Below are 25,524 nucleotides of genomic sequence, written 5' to 3'. Positions count from 1 at the left end.
GGACAACCCAGGTTGTTCACCAAAAATGGGCCGGCATCTAAACTTACATTCTTGCATTTCAAATAAAGATACCAAGAGAATGAAGAAAATTTGATAATAGGAGTAAATTAGAAAGTCGCTTAAAATTCCATGCTCAATCTGAATCACGAAAGAAAATTTTTGGGTACAGTGTCCCTTTAAGAGTTTTACACTACAACGCCGTAGCATAAAACTCTTAACTAAAGTGCTAACAAGTACACTAACACCCATAAACTACCTATTAAACCCTAAACAGAGGCAAGGTAACAGGTAAATTTGTCTTTATTTTAACTAGGTAGTTATTAAATAGTTAATAACTATTTAATAACTATTGTACCTAGTTGAAATAAATACAAACTTGCCTGTAAAATAAAAATAAACCCTAAGCTAGCTGCAATGTAACTATTAGTTCTATTGTAGCTATCTTAGGGTTTATTTTATAGGTAAGTATTTAGTTTTAAATAGGAATTATTTAGGTAATTGTAGTAATTTTATTTAGATTTATTGTAATTATATTTAAGTTAGGGGGGGTTAGGGCTAGACTTAGGTTTAGGGGTTAATAACTTTATTTTAGTGTTGGCGATGTTGTGGGCGGCAGATTAGTGGTTAATAAATGTAGTTAGGTTGCGGCGACATTGGGGGCCGCAGATTACGGGGTAATTAATATAATATAGGGTTCGGCGATGTTGGGGACAGCAGATTAGGGGTTCATAACTATAATGTAGGTGGTGGCGGTGTCTGGAGCGGCAGATTAGGGGTTAATAATAAAATACAGGTGTCGGCGATGTCGGGGACGGCAGATTAGGGGTTAATAAGTGTAAGATTAGGGGTGTTTAGACTCGGGGTTGATGTTAGGGTGTTAGGTGTAGACATAAAAAAGTATTTCCCCATAGGAATCAATGGGGCTGCGTTAGGAGTATTTCATATTTCGATGTTCATAACACAACGTAATATGTTTATATGTTTCATAAATAAATATTTCTACATATATACTATTTTTTTTAAACAAACATATATTTATACCTATATATATATATATATATATATATATATATATATATATATATATATATATATATATATATGTATGTATATATATATATATATATACATAATTATATATAGGTATAGATATATACAGATATATATATATATATATATATACATATATATATATATATATATATATATATAGGAATATCTATTTAAAACTACTTAGAACCCATTCCCCTATGTACAGAACACTTGTTTTTCCCACAGAGAACCTCTGAATTACATTGTTTCCAATGAAGCAAAGATATGCAAATTAGCTTCACAATGACACACCTTTTTACTTCAAGTCTGCTTTTCAGCAGATTCCCTTTACGCCAAAGTATCGCTGTTCGCACAGCTTATAGACTTAGCTAGGGTTAGTGCATTCATAACCATCCCAGGACAGACTGTTTAGTAGTTATTGCTACTCATCAGCTGGGAGAAGGTTTGAATCGCTGCTGGGTGAAGTTGATTCCGGGCAAAATACAACAACATTTAAAATTACGGGGAGGTAAGTGGTGAGTTTAAAATCCTCCACTACGCACAAAATATAGAGAATAACTCATTGTGTAGTTCATTAACAAATCTAGACAGGCCAGAAGGCTTGTTTTTCCCACAGAAAACCTCTGAATTACATTGTTTCCAATGCAGCAAAGGATTCTGAGTAAGATACGCAAATTAGGTTGATAATGACACACCTTTTTACTTCAAGTCTGCTTTTCAGCAGATTCCCTTTACGCCAAAGTATCGCTGTTCACACAGCTTATAAACTTAGTTAAGGTTAGTGCAGTGATTCATAACCATCCCAGGACAGACTGTTTCGTATACATACATACAAATACATCTTTAGCAATGTATCTGTATGTATCTCTATTTTAAAGTACTTTGGTGGCTTTTTTTTTTCTAACACCCAAGATCTCATATCTTTGAGCCCTTATAACTTTTTGGTACAATTTTACATTAATTTTTATTAGATGGTGTTATTATGAGTGTAACTGTACTTTGTAATGATGCGTTTTATGTAATATAAGCGCAATAGAAACTGCTGGGGGTAACTCGATATTGCTTACGCAAAACCGTTTGCACCTCACTTGTAATCTAAGTATCAAATAATATTAAATGTTTCAAAGCAATAAACTACTGATATATATTTTTTATCGACTGGATACTTGTCAAAAGTATACTCAGCTACTTGGTCATAGATTTGTGGTATCTTTGGTGTGAATAAAATATAATTTAATTTAATAGGGTGCCAGATTGGACCAATGCTTTCCAGCAGACCAATGCCAAGGTTTCTTAATAGAGAGAAAAACTGAAGTATCAGTAACATAATAGTTTAGATCTGTAATGGTAACAGGAAGTGAATGCCAGCATAGTTATTCTATTTCTTTTTTGCCTAGACTGTGCCGCAGACTAGATTGGAGCTGTCTGTAATAAAGGATTTGAGTACAGATTGGTTTTATTGTTTGTTCATGCCAGGTTATGATTGTACTCTAACATATCTGATTAACTTTAAAGTTTGATTGAATTGTATTGAAACAAACCTACTGTGCTCCATTTATCAAGCAGCGGAAGCTACTTTGGAAACCTTGCAGGGCCCTACTTGCTGCAAGTTGAGAAGTGGTGGATGACGTCTCTTCTTATCCTCTCCTCCACTTCAGAAGTGGTGGAGTTGAAACACCCTGAATACGCTTATTTGGGGTGATTGACAGACCCTCCTCAAGCACGAGCAGGGGGTGGCGCTGCACAAGGAAACACATGTGCAATGTTAAATGCTGCCATGATTTAGGTAGACTGTAATAGATGAACTGATAATGGACTGTCATTAATTTATAAATATTGCTTTACTATTTGCTAAGTATAAGTAAAGAAGCAGTCCATTATTATTATCGGTTATTTGTAGAGCACCAACAGATTCTGCTAAATACAAAGTTGCTCAATCAATGTTACTCACGAAATAGGAAACTCCTGCTGTGCAATGCTTTTACAAGGTCCTGAGTTAGCAGCTCCGTTAATGTTAGGAGGTAGGTATTCAGCTATGTTTGGTTGCCGTATATCTGAGGAGTCAAACATCATCCACTGATGGGTGTCTCCACCAGTCCAACCTTGGCTGTGCACTGACCTTTAACTGCTAATACCTTTAGCACTGTATTCACATTGAGCTGTTCACACAGAGATCCAAGTGGTACAAATCTTGAACTGCAGCCGTCAGCTTCCGCACCGTATTATAACTCTGTAAACTTTAAGCAGCTGATGCCTCTGAGTTAACCCTTCACTGTAGCCTGCCATTTCTCTAGACAGCTCTCCTCAAAATCGGTTAGGGGTAGGGGAGCAGAGGGATTCCGCTGACATTTGTAACTTGTAACTACAAAAAGAAAATCTAGGCAGGTCCCAGTGAGTTACTTAGCAAAGAGAAGGTAAGTATAATGCACAAATACTGGCATAAAGTATAGCAATAAAGGAAGGGGTAGAGTGATACTTGGATAGGATAAATAAAACATAGCATTTATTGCATATTTGTTAAATACATGGTAAGTCTACAGCAGTAGCTCAATAAAATGAACAGCAAGTAAGTAAGCTTACGCATTTTGGCATATAGGCCGTAGTCCTGGATGAAGAAGGAGGAGGTTCCCTCTTGGAAGAAGATATTGGCCGCTTGGAAGAAGACTTCATCGCCTGGAACAGGACCTTCTCCGCAAGACTACAGGAACAGTGAGTACCTATTTGGGGTTAGACTTAGGCCTTTTTGTTTTTTAAGATTAGGGATTTTTTGGGCATTCTTAAAAGAGCTGAATGCTTTTTTAAAGGCAATGACCATACAAATGCCCCTTTAGGGGCAATGGGTAGTTTAGGATTTTTTAGTGTTAGGTCTTTTAATTTTGGGCTTTTTGGTGGGTGGGGGGTTTTACTGTTAGAGTGGGAACTTTTTTAAGGTAAAATAGCTGTTTAATTTAGGGCAATGCACTACAAAAGGCTCTTTTAAGGGCTATTGGTAGTTTAGTATTAGGGGTGTTTTATTTTGGGGGGACCTTTTTTATTTTCCTAGGGATTAGGTTTATTTTTTTTAATTTTATTTATTATTTTATGTAATTTTAGACTTTTTATTTTTGTAATCTTAGATTAATTAAATTTTTTTATTTTTAATTAATGTTAGCTTTTTTATTTTAATTGTAACTTAGTATTTTTTAATTTAGATAATTGGGGTTAATTTAGGGGGTGTTAGGTTAGGGGGCTTAGTAATTTATTTAGTCATTTGTATTGTGAGCGTTTGGTGGATTAGAGGTTAATAGATTTATTACGTTTATTGCATTGTGTGGGTTTGGCGGATTAGGGGTTAATAGTTGTATTAGGTTTATTGCATGGTGGGTTAATGGTGGATTGGGGTTAATAGTTTTATTAGGGTTACTGCGTGGTGAGTTAATGGCAGATTAGGGGTTAATAGTTTTATTAGGTTTATTGCAATGTGGGTTAGTGGCAGGTTAGGGGTTAATACATTTATTAGATCTATTGCAATGTGGGTTAATGGCGGATTAGGGGTTAATAGTTTTATTAGGCTTATTGTGATGTGGGTTAATGGCGGATTAGGGGTTAATACATTTATTAGGTTTATTGCGATGTGAGTTAATGGAGGATTATGGGTTAATATACTTTATTAGTTATTGTGGTGGGGGATTGCGCTTGACAGGTAGATAGATATTGCACATGCGTTAGGTGTTAGTTAATATTTTCAGGGAGTTACAGGAGTTACGGTGCTCATATTTTCAGCGTAAGACTTGAATAAGACTTGCTGTGTCTGCCTTTGTGTGGCAAGGGGTAAATGGAGTAAAATGTCTCCATTTTCTCCGCGTAAGTCCTTGCACTGAATATGTGATACCGATTTGCGACGCGGTTTTATGTTAGCTTATAGGAGTAAAAATTGCAGGTGACGGGTGAAATATACACGTTGCATTTATATGTAGCGCTGTATATGTGATACCAAAACCGTGTAAAAACCGGCATTGCCACATATGTAATCTTGCCCCGGGTTTCTAACTGAACACATGGGTGAGCCAATGACAATCAGTATAATTATGCAGCCACCAATCAGCAGCTAGAACCTAGGTTATTTCCTGCTCATGAGCTTACCTAGATACATCTTTCAGAAAAGGATAACAAGAGAAAAAAAGCTAATTAAATAATAGAAAAAAAATGTTTAAAATTAAATGCTCTGTCTAAATCATGAATGTCTAATTTTGACTTTACTGTCCCTTTAAATCTAAAAGTGAATATTTCACATCTAAGAATAGGAAGTGCCTACCACTGCAGACATTGCCTACCGCTGCTACATTATCCGTCCCAATGCAGGTTCAGCAGAGATTATAGACTAAGGAACTGCTAAACAACAAACATTTTGCTTACAAAATGACAGCTAATATCCATGTCTATTCTAGTAACAAGCCTGGAAGTAGTAAAAAGCAACACATCTCTTCATACTGTGTTTTTTTTGTAGAATGCCTGCTGTGGCCCCTCCCCTTTTGTATAACATCATATGATCCCTAACATCCTTTAAGATCTAGGGCCGAAGATCTAAAGTCCTCTGGGATGGTGAAATAAAGAATTCTCACCAGTACTTCTATTTCCCTGGTGGAATGATCTCAATAAGGGGCATATACTGCATTTGTATATGGGAGGGAGATGTATATATTAAAAAAGTGCACATTAAATTTGTAATTTAAAAAATCTTACAATATAAATAATTGAACCATTCAGACAAAAATACGCAGAAAAAAAATTGTATTGTTAAGGTGCATCAAAAATCTTAACCCAATTCTTCACCAAAAATTGTATTTTATCAAAAAACATGCACATTTGTATACAAATTACACAGGAATAAATCGTATTAAATATGCACAGCGTAAATTGCAATTTAAGTGCACTGGATGCGCAAAAAAACACAGAAACTTGTACTTATTAGGACAAAATACAAATTGTTGGGGGTTTTTTGTAAAAGGGGTTGAACATGGCACTCCACTACAGATCTCACAGTTTTTATCACAAACTAAACGGTGACAACCTTTTCTCAAAACACTCAAAACACTTATAACCCTAATAGACAAACGCATACATAGGAAAATATGGCAATAATAAGATGCTATACGCAGAAAGCAGCATATTGTGATTTATATTGGCTGCAGGATTTACTTCTAAAAGGGGCAGTCAACACCAAAAGATAGATAATCTCTTAATTACCCATTCCCCAGTTTTGCATAACCAACAAGGTTATAATAATTTTTTTGTAATTACCTTATATCTAAGCCTCTGCAGACTGCCCCCTTATTTCAGTTCTTTTGACAGACTTGAATTTTAGCCAATCAGTACTCACTCCTCTGTAAATTCACGTGCATGAGCTCAATGTTATCTATATGACTCACATGAACCAATGCCCTGTGTTGAAAAACTGTCAAAATGCATTTAGATTAGAGGCGGCCTTCAAGGTCTAAGAAATTAGCATATGAACCTCCTAGGTTTAGCTTTCAACTAAGAATACCAAGAGAACAAAGCAAAATTGGTGATAAAAGTAAATTGGAAAGTTGTTTAAGATTACATGCCCTATTTGAATCATGAAAGTTTATTTTGGACTTGACTGTCGCTTTAAGGTGTGCCCCTGCTACGGAGCGAATTGTCCCTTTCCAGTGAACTCCAATAGTTTCAATAGAAGACATTTCACCATTTGATTTGCAAACTTCAGCCTTATGTTCAGTAACACAATAGAGACAATCACAGTCTGCCAGGCACTAGTATGTCCCTGTTCACCGGTTAAGAATTGCTGTTCTAAAGCAAACTGAATATCTTAATATATATGCAAAAAAGTTCGCATTAGCTGAGTATCCTCATACATATGCAGAATAGACTGCATTTTAATCTGTAGATTGTATGATAAATGCATAAAAATGTGTCATTAATGAATCAGTCTGAATGACTTGCTTTAGAGCATTTTGCATATATATTGATTTTTATTGATTATCAGAGGTAGCAGTACACAGCACAAAACAGTGTAATACAAGTCCATTATGAAATGTCTTGTTAATATGTATATTAAGGGCTAGATTACAAGTGGAGCACTAAATTATCCTGCTCCCGCAAACGGGCAAATTTGCCCATTTGCGGGAGCGCGATAATTAACCAGCCATTACAAGTGGCTGGTTATTGCTTGCGCAGAGATTAGATCTCTGGTTAATTTTCTAAAAGTGCCTCAAATGTCATGAAAATAGAGGGCATTGTAGTTTTTTTTTATTTATAAATAGTATATATATATATATATATATATATATATATATATATATATATATATAAAACTGCACTAGGCAGTTTTGGGGCTTTCAAGTTGGTGGGAGTGGGGAGTTAGAAAAAAAATGACACTCAAAAGTACATTTACATTGCGGTCTATGGGACCTGTGGGTTCCCATAGACTGCAATGTAAATATATATGTATATGATTACATGAAACGATAAAAATGTTGTGTGCTAGCAAAACCTGATGAGCTCTAGCTTTAGGACTTTGGATATTGTAGCCGTGCTAACCTCTTCTCCCCAAAGACCTCGATGGAGTGCTTTGAAAAAAAACAAAAAAAAACAAAACAAAACAACCTAGCATTTATAGCCCAGTCATCATCAATTCCACCCCATGTTAAACCCACATTGTTAAACCCGAAGGTAGTTATGCATTTTTTATATTCCAATGTTCTTCGCATATTCCAATGTTCTTTGCATATAGTATAGATATATATAGTGAAATATATTTAAAATTAAAAATAACTTTTCTTTCTATGTAAATAACATTGGAATGTAAAAAGATTACAGTTAAACAAATAAAATATTAAAATTGAACAAAAATTATTTTTTACGTTTTCAGGTATTTGAGTGGAAAGGGCTCCAAAGTAAATATATATATGTATTATTATATATGTATGTATATACTGTACATATATACATACAGTATATAAATACATAAATGCACACGCAAACACATATTTATAAATATCTATCTATATATATATATATATATATATATACACACACATATATATATTTATATATATATATATATATATATATATATATATATATATATATATATATATATACAAATGCACAAATAAACACAATAAAACCCTTTCCATATGAAACATTTTTTATCAGGTAGTGTATATATGAGTGTAACACTTTATTTTAATGAATTTATTCTGTGTTTGGTGTTTTTTAACTCTTACACTTTACGCTGGGTATTCAGTCACGCAAACTAGACACTTGCTGAATTTGTTTGTGCTCGAGCGAACGTGTTTCCCTTCAATTTGTAAAATATGCAAAATTTTGCGCGGTCACAATATTGCTAACAATATCGTGCCACTTGTAATCTGGCCTTCGGTGTGTTAAACTTACTCAAGTCAATGACAATAGTGAACCCGTAATACTCATGTAATATACGATCTCTCTAGCAAAGTGAATACCAGACATGGTGGTATCAAATAAAAAGTGAAGAATCCTTTGTCATGTACCTAATACAGTATTTAGAATCCTACATCATTTGTAACAATCTTAACGCTAACTAAGTGCACTTTGATGAGACAGCGTTTAATAAAATGCTCATTAATTTCATCATTAGCAAGGGTATGCCAAGAAGTAAGCCAGTTTCTTATGTCACGCCCAATTAGCATCCCATGCTAGTAATCCCATTAGTATTGTTGAATTCACTAATGAAAAAACTAATGGGCATGCTACCAGGGCACATTAATTGGGCATGACACCAGTTCTGGTTTTAATTATTTAACTACAATAATGAAATGCATGTTTGTGAAATATTAAAATGTTTAAATAGGACTGAAGACAAGAAAAATGTATTTGAAAAATGTTTCTCTTTATATGTATTCAGCTTGAATTTCTTTCTAATACAGCCTAGTTGTCTAATCATTACCAAGCTTCATCTGACGGCAATAAGTTGCTGTACAAAAGCACAATGGTGCTTGTTTGTTTTCCTAATCATCGTAAAGGCTTGTTCGGGATAATTCTATATATTAAGGGCTAGATAACGAGAGGATCACTAAATTATTGCGCACCCGCAAACTGACAAATTTGCCCATTTGCGGCAGCGATAATTAATCAGCCATTACAAGTGATTATTGCTACCGCTAGCTTGTGCTAGCAATTAGTGTTTATAAAATTAACCAAAGATCAGCTCTCTGGTTAATTTTATAAATGTCCACTAAATGGTCCCAAAATAAGTCTAGAGTATTTTCCTAAAAATAAAGATAGCAGCATCTTTCTTTTTTAATAAAATTACTGCACTAGGCAGTATTGTGGGGCTAAAGTTGGTGAGAGTGGGGTGTTAGAAAGAAAATGGCAAAGAAAAATGACTTAACATTGCAGTTTATGGGAACTGTGTGTTCCCTGTAAATATATATTTATATGCTTATATACATATATATATTAATATACACATATTAACACATAAATATATATTTATATAAGTATATATGTATATATTTAAAATTGCTACACCAAAGTTCTGATGACGTCTCTGAAGGCACACTCGAAGTCACATTCGCATTGCTGTGAACTTGTAATGACAGTGCACATTAGCATGCACTGATATAACACAGTGTAGCACAAATATCACTTTCATGAAAGCGATATTTAGTGCTCCACTTGTAATCTGGCCCTAAAGGGGGTCATTTCAGTGGGTGACAGATTAAACTCATTTATAAGCCTTGGACAATAAGCATCAATAAATATTAACAGATGAAAAGCAAATTAAAATAGTTGAAAAATATAAATACTAACATTCTGTCTTTATGGTAAATGCCCTATCAACTGGTTTGTTCCCAACAGCTACCTACCCACCAGTGTCCAGCCCAAGATAAATACCAGCTGTGTTGGTAAACAAAAATAAATATAATCATGTATATGATTGAGTGGGTTTTATAATTTTCCTTGACTTTTTGGCTTTATCTTATTCCTGTTATACCTTTACTAATCTCTTCTTTGTGACTGATTTAAACTCTATACTGCATGCTTTTTCTTTACTTTTTTAAATACATGCAACAGGATTTCAGCCAACCTGTAACACTAGATATCAATAAATCACTCTTTATTAATAATCCCATGTTTCTGTCATGCTTAGTTTACATATTGAAACAATAGGACAGCAAGTCATGAAAATAGTTTCACTGTAAAAATATTTAGCTGAAAAGTGATTTGTAAACCTTATAAATCTTCAAAATCCACAAGACAAAATTTCCTATCATATTATTCCTGGTGTCACCTTGTAGTGGCACATGGCAACTATGACCCCTCTTTTAAGCAATATCCAAACCTTTTATTTTATTTATTTCTATACATATACATTATATACTTTTTGGAATATGACTTTACTCCTTCTTTAATGTTATATACAGGTGGCCCTCGGTTTACGCCGGTTCAATTTGCGCCATTTCAGAATAACAACCTTTTTTTTCAGTCATGTGACTATTGAAAAGCTTTTGGAAAGCAATGCACTAATTAAAATAGCCAGTAGGTGGAGCTGTCCGCTTGTTTTGCAGCAAAGTTATGCAACTTAACAGCCTTAAATGGATCTGTGTACACAGATCAGACAAGATCTATCGAGCAAAATTTAGCAGGCACTTCCCTATTATCTTACTGTCCAGCAGCTTGAGGTGAGATTACCTGCTTAATCACTGCAGATTGAAATGCATAGAATAGGTGCAGAACCAATATTATCTAACATGCTAACAATGCAGAGAACTGATTGCAGAAAAATGCAAGTAAAAAAACATTTTTGTTCATTAAACTTAGTTTGATGATGATACAATCTATATTATTAGGTTTATAATGATGTTTAGAATTTAAAGTCTTCATTTCAAAGCTTTAAAAATAATGTATTAGGTGTTACTTATGACAATTTTGAGAGGGGCCTGGAACCTAACTCCCTCACTTCCCATTGACTTACATTATAAACTGGGTTTCAATTTACAACGGTTTCGATTTACAACCATTCCTCCTGGAACCTAACCCCGGCGTAAACTGAGGGCTACCTGTATTGTTATTTGTTTGTGTACAAATGTAATTATTATATAATTTGTAAGTTTTTTTGCATTGTTAAATGCTATGAAATGTGATTGGAGTTTACAAATAAACTTTAATCTTTTAATAATACTGGTGGTTTCATCAATTTATATATATATATATATATATATATATATATATATATAATGCTCGGAGATATGGGAATCTATAGGGGGATTGTTGCAGTTTTAGTGAAAGTAGATTTGTGTATCTTAGGTTTAGCACTGGTAATTTGTGCTGCTTTATTTGTTACACACCTTTAACACACTGTAAGTAATAATTTTCAAGGTACTACAGTGCAAAAAATGTAAGGGATTATACAACTAATAAAACATGACTACGTAATTAATGTAGCATTTTAAAGTTTAACTAATACTCTGTACATTACATTTACTAATTACACTTACATAGAGCATGCACTTTTAAGTAACTTTCTAATTTACTCCTATTATCATTTTTCTCAGTTTTCTTGGTATCTCAATTTTAAAAGCAGGAATATAAATGTAGCCACTAATCAGCAAGAGCTACCCAGGTGGCCCTAGATAGGTGTAATTGACTGCAGTAATGTTGCCAAAATGTTTTTATTAATGTTATGCACTTTTGACCACTTGAAAGCAACAGTGCTGGCATCAATGTACAACATTGTTACAAACATAAGGGTTGATCACAATTATTTTATAATCATCAGCATGTTAGCAGCTGCCAATGAGCCATTTTCAGTGTTGAAATGATCAGCATTTTTATAATTTATCTGCACTTCTTCAATTATTGTTTTGGTTGAAAAAAAATTGTCCAAATTCAACAGCTAAAAGCACATGATAAATCATGGGCATTACTTTCAGATTTTTTTTTTACCAAGTGCTGTAAATATTTTCAAAACACCAACGCCAGATACAAATTGTCAGGGTGCATGGAATCAGACTGAGACGAGAAGTGCAAAAATAATCACACCTTTATTAATAGCAAAAAATAATAAAAAGTCCACAAGTCAAATAACAAGCCAGGAATCAAAACCAGAGCTGGTAATCAGACGCGCCGAGTCAGGAGCCAAAGCGAGTAGTCAGACCAGCCGGAATCAGGAACAAGGAGAACAGCAGAGTCAGGAACAAGCCAGGGATCAGGAATCAGGAGGGACGTCAGACAGCCAGGTAATACACAGGAGCTCTCACAAACAGGTCTGAGACAAAGCAAGGGCAAAGCATACTGAACAGAGGCCCTTTAAATAATAAGTGATGACATCACAATTCTGAGACTGCATCCTGTCTCACACGGATGATGTACACCAGTCTGGCCATAAAATGAAGTACAGGAAATGAGCAGCATCACACAGTATGCACCAGAGTCATCAAGAGAGGTGAGTAAAATGGCTGCCAGCAGCACATGGCAAACAAAACAGGAAAAAAAACTCTGACAGTACCCTCCCCTCAACGACCCCTCCCCTGCGGGAGGACAAAAGGCTTATTGGGGAAACGGGCATGGAAGGCACGGAGGAGGGCGGGAGCATGAACATCAGAGGAGGGAACCCATGAACGCTCCTCCAGACCGTAGCCTCTCCAGTAAACCAAATACTGTACGCGGCCCCTCTGACATACGAGAGTCAATAATGCTGCTGACTTCATACTCCTCATGGTTGTCAATAAAGATAGGATGGGGACGAGGCAACACAGTGGTAAACCGATTACAAACCAATGGTTTCAAGAGGGAGACATGAAAAAAAATTGGAGATGCGCATTGCAGGAGGAAAAAGTATTCGAAAAGGACCAACATAATGGCGAGCCAGTTTATTGGAAGGCAGACGAAGATTCAAGTTGTGGGAGGACAGCCAAACTCTCTCACCCACCTGGTAGGAAGGTGCGGGCAGATGCCTATTATCAGCCTGGAACTTTTGGCGCTGCATAGAACGATGAAGGCAATCCTGAATCTGCACCCACGTGGAATGGAGTTGCCAGAGATGCTGCTCCAAAGCCGGAATACCCTGAGACATGAATGAGTTGGGCAACAAGGATGGTTGAAACCCATAATTCGCCATGAACGGGGATAACTTGGAGGAAGCATTAATAGCACTATTACGAGCAAACTCTGCCCAAGGTAACAGTTCAGACCAATTATTGTGGTGATCTGAGACACAGCAACGGAGGAACTGTTCCAGAGCTTGATTAGACCATTCCACAGCCCCATTGGATTGAGGGTGATATGTCGAGGAGAAGGAAAGCTGGATCCCCATTTGAGCACAAAAGGAATGCCAAAATCTGGAGACAAACTGGCTACCCCGGTCCGACACTATCTCCTTTGGTAACCCATGTAAATGGAAGACCTCCCGGGAAAAAATTGAAGCAAGCTCCTAAGCGGTAGGCAACTTCTTCAAGGGAATGCAATGTGACATTTTAGAAAAACGGTCAACCACCATAAGGAAGACATCGAGGAGTCTTATTCTGTGAACAAACTGAGCAGGAGGCAACATACGCAGCAACATCAGAACGAAGAACTGGCCACCAGAATTGGCGAGTGACAGACCAAATCAATTTGCCTGGGTGACCTGTGGCTTTAGGATAGTGGTAAGTGTGCAAAAGTTTAGTTTGAAGATTCTCAGGAACAAAACACTTACCACTAGGTTTCTCAGGAGGTGCATTGGTTTGTGCAGCCAGGATATCCTCCCCCAAGGGAGAAGTCAAATTAGTACGTAGCCAAAATATGGTCAGGAGGTATAACTGGAGTAGGTACAGACTCCTCCTTGGACAGAGGGGAAAATTGTCGAGAGAGGGCATCAGCCCTAACATTCTTACTACCAGGCAAGTAGGAGACCACATAATTAAACCGAGACAAAAATAGCGCCCATCTGGCCTCTCAGGGCGACAAACGTTTTGCTTCAGATAGATAAGTTAAATTCTTGTTGTCAGTAAGAATGAGCACTGGCACGCTAGTACCCTCAAAAAGATGCCTCCATTCCTTGAGTGCCAAAATTATGGCCAGTAATTCCCTGTCGCCAATTTCATAATTGCACTCCGCTGGAGACAATTTCTTAGAGAAGAAACCACACGGATGCAAGGAACCGTCAGGCGTAGGACGTTGAGACAAGAAGGCACCTACTCCAGTCTCAGACGCATCAACCTCAAGAACGAAAGGCAGGATAGGGTTAAGATGAGCCAGAACTGGAGCGGAAGCAAAGGCAGTCTTAAGACTATCAAAGGCCTTAATGGCAGTAGGAGACCAATGGAGTGAATCATTCTCTTTACGGGTCATGTCTGTGATAGGTTTGACCAAGGAAGAAAAGTTTTTAATAAATTTTCTATAGTTATTGGCAAACCCCAAAAAACGTTGAATAGACCGAAGACCAACTGGGCGAGGCCACTGCAGAACTGCAGATAACTTGTCAGGATCCATGGAGAACCCTGTAACGGAGATAACATAACCTAGGAAGGTTACTTAAGTCTGATGGAACTCACATTTCTCGAGTTTACAAAACAGGCCATTCTCACGTAGTCTCTGAAGAACCCGTGTAACATCAGAACGATGAGCCTCAAGTGTGGGTGAGTGTATGAGGATGTCGTCCAAGTACACCACAACATACTGTTGCAACATATCTCATAGGACATCATTAATAAATTCCTGGAAAACAGCAGGAGCATTACATAGGCAAAAGGGCATTACAAGAAACTCATATTGCCTGCTCCTGGTGTTAAATGCTGTTTTCCATTTGTGGCCCTTCTTGATCCTAACGAGATTGTACGCTCTTCTCAAATCAAGTTTAGTAAAGATCGTAGCTCCCTTGAGGCGGTCAAAGAGTTCCGTAATGAGCAGAATAGGGTAAGCATTCTTAATGGTAAGATGATTAAGACCCCTATAATCGATGCATGGTCTTAACTGGCCACCCTTTTTCTTTACAAAGAAGAAGCCAGCCTTCAGGAGAGCAAGATTTGTGGATGATCCCCTACGACAGAGCATCGGCAACATACTCCTCCATAGCACAATTCTCCGCAACAGACAAAGGGTAAACCCGGCCCGAGGAGGAATGGCTCCGGGGTGCAGGTCTATGGCACAATCGTAAAACCGGTGAGGAGGCAACGTACCAGCATGCACCTTGTCAAAAACATCTAGGAACTCTCGGTACTCCTCTGGCAATTGAAATACCAAAGAAGTGCACAAGACTTTAACTGGTTTCCGAAGACAAGTGGAAATACATTGCGGAAACCACGACAAAATTTTGGACCTGCGCCGGTCGAGACTGGGATTGTGCTTTTGGAGCCAGGGATAACCCAGAAGAACCGGAAAATGCGGAGAGTTTATCACCTGGAACTGGAGGGTTTCAAAATGGAGAGCCCCAACAGCCATGGATAACAGAGCAGTTTTGTGAGTAATGAATGCAGGCTGAAGGGGCCTGCCATCAATGGCCTCAATAGCAAGCGGAGCAGACCGAGGCAAAACAGGAATGGAGTGATTTGATACAAAAGCACTGTCAATGAAATAGCCCACAGCACCAGAGTCAACAAGAGCCTGGTTGACTATGGAGGAGTCCACCCAAGAAAGGACAACCGTGACCAAAGGTTTCTCCTTTAGCAGTTCTGGGGATGAGGATAAACCATCCAAGGTCTGCCTCCGACAGGATCTTAGGTGTGAGCATTTCCCGGCCGTGTAGGACAAGACTTCAAAAGGTGGCCCTGTAACCCACAATAGAGGCAGAGCCCCTACCTCCTCCTAATGGCCATCTCCGCCGTGGAGAGACGCGTGAATCCCAACTGCATTGGCTCAGCAGTACCTGGTGACTCGGGACCAGGAGGCATGGGAGGAGAGGGAGGCATGGGTGGGAACGAACACGTAGGAGACAATGGAACAGAAAGCTTCTGCAAGCACTCCTTGAAAGAGGGCGTCTCACTTAGTCTGATGTCAATTAGGATCAAAAAAGACACCAATGCCTTGAGATCTTCTGGTAAATCTCTGGCAGCAACTTCGTCTTTAATCGCAGCAGAGTGCCCATGAAAGAAAGAGGCAACAAGGGCTTCATTGTTCAAACCTACCTCTGCGGCAAGCGTACGGAACTCAATGGCATACTGAGCAACAGATCTAGTACCTTGCTGAGGAGGAGCGAGCCGGAACATCAAATACCATTCGAAAGGAGGCCACAAATTCAGGCTAATTTGAAATCACAGGTTTATTAGTCTCCCACAAGGAATTAGCCCAGGCAAGAGCTGTGTCAGAGAGTAATGAGATGAGAAATCCCACCTTAGCTCTGTCAGAGGGAAACGCCTGAGGTAACATCTCAAAGTAAATGCCCACCTGGTTCAAAAACACTCTGCACTGATTAGGATCACCTCCATAATGCTGAGGTAGAGGTGCAGAACTGGACATGCTCCTGGTAGGACTAGGTGCAGCAGCAGAAACAGGAGCAGCCATAACTTGCGGGACACTTTGGTCCAAATGTGCAGTGTGAATCAGCAGGGTTTGCAGGGCTAGTGCAAAATGATCCAAGCAGTGATCCTCATCCATCCTGGAAATTATGGCAGGTAAAGGTGGATTATTAGCACCATCAGGATTCATGGCCCTTGCGTAATGTCAGGGTGCCAGGAATCAGACTGAGACGAGAAGTGCAAAAATAATCACACCTTTATTAATAGCAAAAAATAATAAAAAGTCCACAAGTCAAATAACAAGCCAGCAATCAAAACCAGAGCTGGTAATCAGACGCGCCGAGTCAGGAGCCAAAGCGAGTAGTCAGACGAGCCAGAATCAGGAACAAGGAGAACAGAGTCAGGAACAAGCCAGGGATCAGGAACCAGGAGGGACATCAGACAGCCAGGTAATACACAGGAGCTCTCACAAACAGGTCTGAGACAATGCAAGGGCAAAGCATACTGAACAGAGGCCCTTTAAATAATAAGTGATGACATCACAATTCTGAGACTGCATCCTGTCTCACACGGATGATGTACACCAGTCTGACAATAAGAGGAAGTGCAGGAAATGAGCAGCATCACACAGTATGCACCAGAGTCATCAAGAGAGGTGAGTAAAATGGCTGCCAGCAGCACATGGCAAACAAAACAGGGAAAAAACCCTGACACAAATGCTTCCTGCTTGATAATTAAAGTTCAAACTGTTAAAAAAAATTAGAGAAATTAACCCAACAAACTCACATGTCCAATATACCGATAATACTCCTGTTCAAATTCCTTAAAGAGACATACACACACATATCACTATGGTTTTGGAGCATCGCTGCACACTATAGAAAGGGATCAATCAACCTATGATGTTATCCCTAAACCTGCAACATTTCCAGTATTTGTTTTGTAAATCCTGTGCATTTTGTATTTCAATTATTGGGGATTAGCAATACAAAACATTATTTTGTGTTTTTTAGGGAGTTAGCAATTTCAAGCTTCAGGGGTATTAATGGCCACAGTATTTTAGGATTGTGATCAATGGAATAAAACACTGACCATACTGTCCAGAGTTCAGAAATTGTTATTGGTTGAAAATTGCAGCCATATATTGCTCCAGACATGTGCACACTCCTGCGCCTACCTAGGTATGCTCTTCAACAAAGGATACCAAAAAAACAAAAAACTTTATAACAGAAGTAAAATTGTTTATAATTAAATAAGTAAAAATGTGATCCAAATAACAAAAAAGTCACTTAAAAATGGTAAATCATATAACACAAAAGGATATGTCCATAGAAATATTCATTAAGTTTATATTGTTTACAATTGAATGTTTATTATAAATAATCAAAGTTTAATTTTAATGTCCCTTTAAAAGAACTTTATCGCCCAAAATTGTTGCATTTAAGAGGATTTAGTGCAAACCTTTTTTTCTAATCTAAATATCTTGATATATGAATTACAGACTCTTTCTGGCTCTGCATGGCAGTTTATGGTGCACACGTTTGCCTATTATGCATGTAGGTTCCCTTCCCCAGACTAATGAAGCTCACCAATGCACAAATTAGCATGGGCAATCATACATTTGCATACAGATGGCTACAGAGGCTGCATTCTTCTCAACAATTATTTAGTCTGGAAAGAATGGTTTATACAATACATAGTCCATTTTTCTTATTGTAAAATAATCCTAGGTGTGTAGTAACAATTTATCCTCTAGCAACTTAGATCACTTTTGAAAATGTACACATTGGTGTCTTTTTTGTTTACTAAAAAATATAATCTCAGTAATTGGTCTGAAGAGTAATAGAAACAATAAAATATGTTTTTTTTTCTGTTCATTATTTAAATGGAACTTAAATCCATCTTGTTAAAATGGAAGGTATCCCTATGCTACATTTTGTGCATTATAAAGACTGTGTATGTATATATATATATATATATATATATATATGTGTGTGTGTGTATTTATTTATAAATGTAAGGAAAGGAAACCCAGAATATGATAGGCAGTCTGTATTGTATTAACAACAAAAAGGTATCAAATAAAGTGCAAGGTGCTAAAAGAAACTCTCAAGTTCCTTGGTATATCACTCATTCACTCGCTCCAGCGTGGGCAATGGAGATCTCACTCACCCAATCCAATGGAGAAGGCGGGTATCGCCATTCGCGGCTGTAGATTCAATCCGGACGCCTCTAAGGGGGCTCGGCCCAATTCCGGCCAATGGAACACACTCTGGAACGAGGCAGAGATCCCTTGCTCCGCCTCAACTTATTCCAGACACTTGTTCCTCCGATAGAATACAGTATCCCTCCGCCAGTGACGTAGTGAAAAACAGTTCCTGCTTGCAATAGGGAACTGCCAAATGTAGAAAAGCACACAATGCAATCCTCTTTGAAGAGTATAAGCTCGTAATGCACAGCAGGAAACAGCCAAACTCCGGACAATAAGAGCTTGAAAAGAGAAAGTCGAGGCTGTTTCCTTAAAATTAATTCCTTTATTTATTCAGTTTAAAACCGGCAAACACAGCAAGGATAGGGTATGGTGTAGAAGGCGCAGCACAGTCTGGCTTACACGTTTCGGATGAAATCCGTAGTCATAGCCTACTGTGCTGTGCTCCACACCTGCTTAAAACTAGTTAAAACAAATGTGATTGGTGCACACATAAAAAACAACGCCTTCAAGTTTAACCAATACCAACAGTGTATAAAATTAACCCACTGGTGTCAGAACCGCACAATCTAATACATTGCCTGGCCCATACAACCGTAATATACACACTACAATAATTTTGTCAATAACCAACATAGTGGTATACATTGTAGACAAAATGTCAAATACTAAGGGTTAGTAAATAATAAATGTTATTAAAAATTCTAATGCCCAGATAGTGCGTATAGGAGTCTCTATTAATATATCCTCGATATGTGAGAGTTAAATCATTACTCTTATCCTATCTAATGCACTAATGGGCAACAGAATTCAAACAATACCCTAAGTAAAGAATACCACATTAGATGCTATCATGTGTCAAAAATAAATAAATGTATAAACAAATTATAAAAATATTATAAACATGCAATAAGCAAATAATTCTAAATGAGGAGTAACCTGTCAAATACTGTATGAATTAAAGATATCTAAACAAATTGTCATCATAATGATATATGGTAGAAAATAACAAGCTAACAAATAGCGCCTCCCCATAAAGTAATCCAATGTGATATGATACAGGTTGAGCACACTTGACCATCCGATGAGTCTTAAATTATAATATACAAGGAGATCTATAGGTAAATGTATTGCGAAATACCATAATATTTATTCCCACAGGTTCATTACGTCATATCTTGAATTTAGACCATCAGGCACCCGAGTGCCTAAGGTAAAAATCCAAAAGGCTTTGCGTCTGGCGAGCAATTGGTCCAGATTACCCCCCCTAGCAGGTCTAGAAACTTTCTCAATAGCACACCATGTGAATCCTTTAAGGTTGTTATCATGGTAGACTCCAAAGTGTTGTACTATTGGAGTCGTGGATCTCTTAGTGGAGAAAGAGGAAAGATGTTCCCTAATTCTAGAGTTCAGGTCTCTGGAGGTGAGTCCCACATACTGAATCTGGCACAATGTGCATTCAATCATATAGACTACCGATTCCGTTTTACAATTCATACAGGAATTGATTTTATAACTTTTCCTCGTTCTTACACTCACAAATTCCTTAGTCACCTTGGCATAATAACAGGGCTTGCACTTCCTGTGACCGCATCTGTACATCCCAGTATGTACCAACCATGATCCCCTCTCATCTTTGTCAGTTTTTAGCAGGGTGGGCGAAAGAATAGAACCCAATGTAGGGCTTTTCCTGTAGGCACATCTGAGTCCTTGTCGGACTGTGTCAACCAATTTATCCTCAGCCTTCAATATTGGAAAGTGTTTCCTGATAATCTCACATACCTGAGGATATTGGGTACTGTGTGTTGTAACAAAAGTAATTCCCTGTTTGGTTGTACTGTGCTTATTTTTAGTTTTCAGTAAGCTCTCTCTCGGTATTACTTGTACAGATTCTCTAGCCCTTTTGATCACTTTTTTGGGATACTTTCTCTCTTTTAATCTCATCTCCAATCTTTCTGCCTCCCTGCAAAAGTCCTCATTGGAGGTACAGTTCCTTTTAATCCGTGTATATTCACCTTTTGCAATAGCATAGGGAACATGTCTGGGATGACAGCTTGTTCCTAAGAGTAAGGAGTTCCCTGAAATGGATTTTCTGAAAATCCTGGAAAGTATTTTGCCATCGGAACTGCCCTCCAATGTAATATCCAAGTAGTTAATTGAACTCTGACTTGCTTCAAAAGTGAAGCTTAGTCCAATGTCATTATGATTCAGATAGTCAATGAATCCCTGAATGTCAGACTGATTACCCGACCAGATAAAGAGAAGATCATCTATGTATCTCCTATAAAAGGAGATACATTTCCTGTAAGGGTTTCTATCTCCAAAGATGTGGTAAAACTCCCACCAGCCCAAAAAAAGATTTGCAAAGGAGGGAGCAAATTTGGCCCCCATGGCGGTACCACATCTCTGGAGATAGAAAACATCCTCAAATTTGAAAAAATTGTGTGACAAAAGAAAAAGAGTGACCTTCAAAATATACTTAATGAAATCATCAGAGTAATCAGTATTGTGTTCCAGAAAAAAGGCAATGGCCTCTATCCCTTTAGAGTGTGGAATACTGGAATAGAGCGACACTGCGTCCACTGTGAGCCAGATAGATTGTGGTGTCCATCTTACATTATCCATAACATTAAGGATATGTTTAGTATCCCTAATGTAAGAATGGAGAGTGACAACAAGGGGTTGAAGGATCGAGTCCAACCACTCTGACAGATTACCCAGAAGGGATTCCACACCACTCACTATTGGCCGTCCCTGGACACTTTCCAGGGATTTGTGTGTCTTAGGTAAATGGTGGAACAACGGTATTTTCGGACAATCAACTAACAAATAGTCCATTGTTGCCTGATCCACAAAACCTTGTTCTAATCCATCATCCAAAAGATGAACTAATTTGGAACGAAAGTGAGTGGTGGGATCTCTTTGCAAAACTAGGTAATTATTCTCATTACATAGTTGTCTGTGGCCTTCATCTATATATTGTTGTCGGTCCATGACCACAACCATTCCACCTTTGTCAGAATTTTTGATCACCAGACTATGGTCCTCTTTAAGAGAGGCCAAAGCACCCTTCTCAGCAAGAGACAAATTAAATTTACTTGGGGGTTGATTGGCCTTTAGTTGTAAAAGATCCCTTTCGACCCTGTTGTAAAATGTTTCAATGACTGATCCCCTGTTTTGAATAGGGTAGAATTTAGATTTCTCCTTGAATTTGGGACCCATGTTGCGACCACCCAAGTTCCCCATTGATTCTATTTGCAGCTGTTGCAGTGTGACTGTGTCACATTTATGTTCAAAATCAATTGGGTCCCTGGTATCCGTATCAACATGGGTAACTGGCACATCGGTATGATCAAGTGTACTCAATCCATGAAAATGTTTCTTCAGAGTCAAATTTCGTGTTAATTTGTTAACATCCATGATAGTTCTAAATACATCAAAATCTATAGTGGGTGCAAAATTTGAACCTTTATTCAAAACACTATATTGTGCAATACTAAGCTGTTTGGATGATAAATTTATGACATTGCCTATAATCTTGGAATTGATTATTTGTATCTGGTCTGTGGACGGGGTTCCCTCAGTTGATACTTGTCTTGATTCTTTGCATAATGCACTTTGGGCTGTGTATTCTGTTTGTTCTGTTTCCCTCCCCCCGCTGATGCATCCTGGTCTTGGGGAAAAACCTGATTGATGGCTAGAGTGTCTGGTCTGTTTTGAAAATACATATTAGGTGCTAATTCTGTGTAGTTACCTTGTTTGGGTTTAACTGCTACTGTGTTGTGTTGTACATAGCCTTGATTAGTGCTCATTGTATCTGTATAAGCTATTTGGGGAATATGTACAATATTAGGAGGGGCAGTATCTTCAAAATCTGGCCGTGTTTGTTCACTAATGATTTCACCCTCACTTGATCCCTCTGAGTCACTGACAGAGAAGGTCACATTCTTTTTATTATTATTACCTTTACCATCATTGCCACGATTCCTACTGCGATTTCTATTGCCCCTCCTCCTACGGCCAAACCTAGGTTGATTTGCCCTAAAATTCCCCCTGGCACTTCTATTCCATATATACACAGAATTGTTAGAATAGTCATATTTATCCCTAATGTATTTGGTATGTTTCGTCTCCATGATCCCAGACCTCCCCTTAGCAACCAACTCTTTCAAAGTTTTATCAAATCTAGCAAAGTCATTATGACTGCTCCTCCTATTCAGTTCTATCTGTAATTCATTAATATCTGCTCTAATGCTATCCAACAATTTATTTTTATACTGTATTAGCAATTTCATAAGTCTCATAGAGCATTCAGATAGTACACTGTTCCAAGCATCTATAAAGTCTTTATCTTGTGCATCCACGTCAAAGGTCGGAAACTTGTATAGCCTTAATCCCCTCGGTATCATACTTAGACTCAAATACTTTTCCAATGTCCAGATATCCCACTGGGTTTTAGATTCTTTTAGTAACAATGTCTCCATTTGTTCAAACAAAGTGCTCAGTGCTAATACTCCTTTATCCTCAGAGAAAATCAATTCACAATCTGTAGGCAAAGTCGTACGTGCAGTTACAGGCATCAGTGAGTAAAAGGCCTGCTGTGTTTCCTCCATAACTGTGCTAAAAAGTCTTATAAAAAAGCTGAACCAATGTCATAAAACTGGGTGTAGGTATGTCCGGTAATACCAAAAAGAGATAAATGTAAGGAAAGGAAACCCAGAATATGATAGGCAGTCTGTATTGTATTAACAACAAAAAGGTATCAAATAAAGTGCAAGGTGCTAAAAGAAACTCTCAAGTTCCTTGGTATATCACTCATTCACTCGCTCCAGTGTGGGCAATGGAGATCTCACTCACCCAATCCAATGGAGAAGGCGGGTATCGCCATTCGTGGCTGTAGATTCAATCCGGACGCCTCTAAGGGGGCTCGGCCCAATTCCGGCCAATGGAACACACTCTGGAACGAGGCAGAGATCCCTTGCTCCGCCTCAACTTATTCCAGACACTTGTTCCTCCGATAGAATACAGTATCCCTCCGCCAGTGACGTAGTGAAAAACAGTTCCTGCTTGCAATAGGGAACTGCCAAATGTAGAAAAGCACACAATGCAATCCTCTTTGAAGAGTATAAGCTCGTAATGCACAGCAGGAAACAGCCAAACTCCGGACAATAAGAGCTTGAAAAGAGAAAGTTGAGGCTGTTTCCTTAAAATTAATTCCTTTATTTATTCAGTTTAAAACCGGCAAACACAGCAAGGATAGGGTATGGTGTAGAAGGCGCAGCACAGTCTGGCTTACGCGTTTCGGATGAAATCCGTAGTCATAGCCTACTGTGCTGTGCTCCACACCTGCTTAAAACTAGTTAAAACAAATGTGATTGGTGCACACATAAAAAACAACGCCTTCAAGTTTAACCAATACCAACAGTGTATAAAATTAACCCACTGGTGTCAGAACCGCACAATCTAATACATTGCCTGGCCCATACAACCGTAATATACACACTACAATAATTTTGTCAATAACCAACATAGTGGTATACATTGTAGACAAAATGTCAAATACTAAGGGTTAGTAAATAATAAATGTTATTAAAAATTCTAATGCCCAGATAGTGCGTATAGGAGTCTCTATTAATATATCCTCGATATGTGAGAGTTAAATCATTACTCTTATCCTATCTAATGCACTAATGGGCAACAGAATTCAAACAATACCCTAAGTAAAGAATACCACATTAGATGCTATCATGTGTCAAAAATAAATAAATGTATAAACAAATTATAAAAATATTATAAACATGCAATAAGCAAATAATTCTAAATGAGGAGTAACCTGTCAAATACTGTATGAATTAAAGATATCTAAACAAATTGTCATCATAATGATATATGGTAGAAAATAACAAGCTAACAAATAGCGCCTCCCCATAAAGTAATCCAATGTGATATGATACAGGTTGAGCACACTTGACCATCCGATGAGTCTTAAATTATAATATACAAGGAGATCTATAGGTAAATGTATTGCGAAATACCATAATATTTATTCCCACAGGTTCATTACGTCATATCTTGAATTTAGACCATCAGGCACCCGAGTGCCTAAGGTAAAAATCCAAAAGGCTTCGCGTCTGGCGAGCAATTGGTCCAGATTACCCCCCCTAGCAGGTCTAGAAACTTTCTCAATAGCACACCATGTGAATCCTTTAAGGTTGTTATCATGGTAGACTCCAAAGTGTTGTACTATTGGAGTCGTGGATCTCTTAGTGGAGAAAGAGGAAAGATGTTCCCTAATTCTAGAGTTCAGGTCTCTGGAGGTGAGTCCCACATACTGAATCTGGCACAATGTGCATTCAATCATATAGACTACCGATTCCGTTTTACAATTCATACAGGAATTGATTTTATAACTTTTCCTCGTTCTTACACTCACAAATTCCTTAGTCACCTTGGCATAATCACAGGGCTTGCACTTCCTGTGACCGCATCTGTACATCCCAGTATGTACCAACCATGATCCCCTCTCATCTTTGTCAGTTTTTAGCAGGGTGGGCGAAAGAATAGAACCCAATGTAGGGCTTTTCCTGTAGGCACATCTGAGTCCTTGTCGGACTGTGTCAACCAATTTATCCTCAGCCTTCAATATTGGAAAGTGTTTCCTGATAATCTCACATACCTGAGGATATTGGGTACTGTGTGTTGTAACAAAAGTAATTCCCTGTTTGGTTGTACTGTGCTTATTTTTAGTTTTCAGTAAGCTCTCTCTCGGTATTACTTGTACAGATTCTCTAGCCCTTTTGATCACTTTTTTGGGATACTTTCTCT

General features: G+C 37.9%; 1 protein-coding gene across 1 annotated transcript in view; it reads left to right on the top strand.

Moving 5' to 3' along the window:
* The window catches only part of USH2A (usherin), a 2,188,359-nt gene that overhangs the window by 656,553 nt on the left and 1,506,282 nt on the right, over nucleotides 1-25,524 (top strand). The gene's annotated exons all lie outside the window — the stretch shown is intronic.

This window comes from Bombina bombina, chromosome 4 (genome assembly GCF_027579735.1).
Source record: "Bombina bombina isolate aBomBom1 chromosome 4, aBomBom1.pri, whole genome shotgun sequence".
NCBI lineage: Eukaryota > Metazoa > Chordata > Amphibia > Anura > Bombinatoridae > Bombina > Bombina bombina.
Note: the sequence above shows the minus strand (reverse complement) of the source record. Positions and strands in the feature narration are given on the sequence as shown.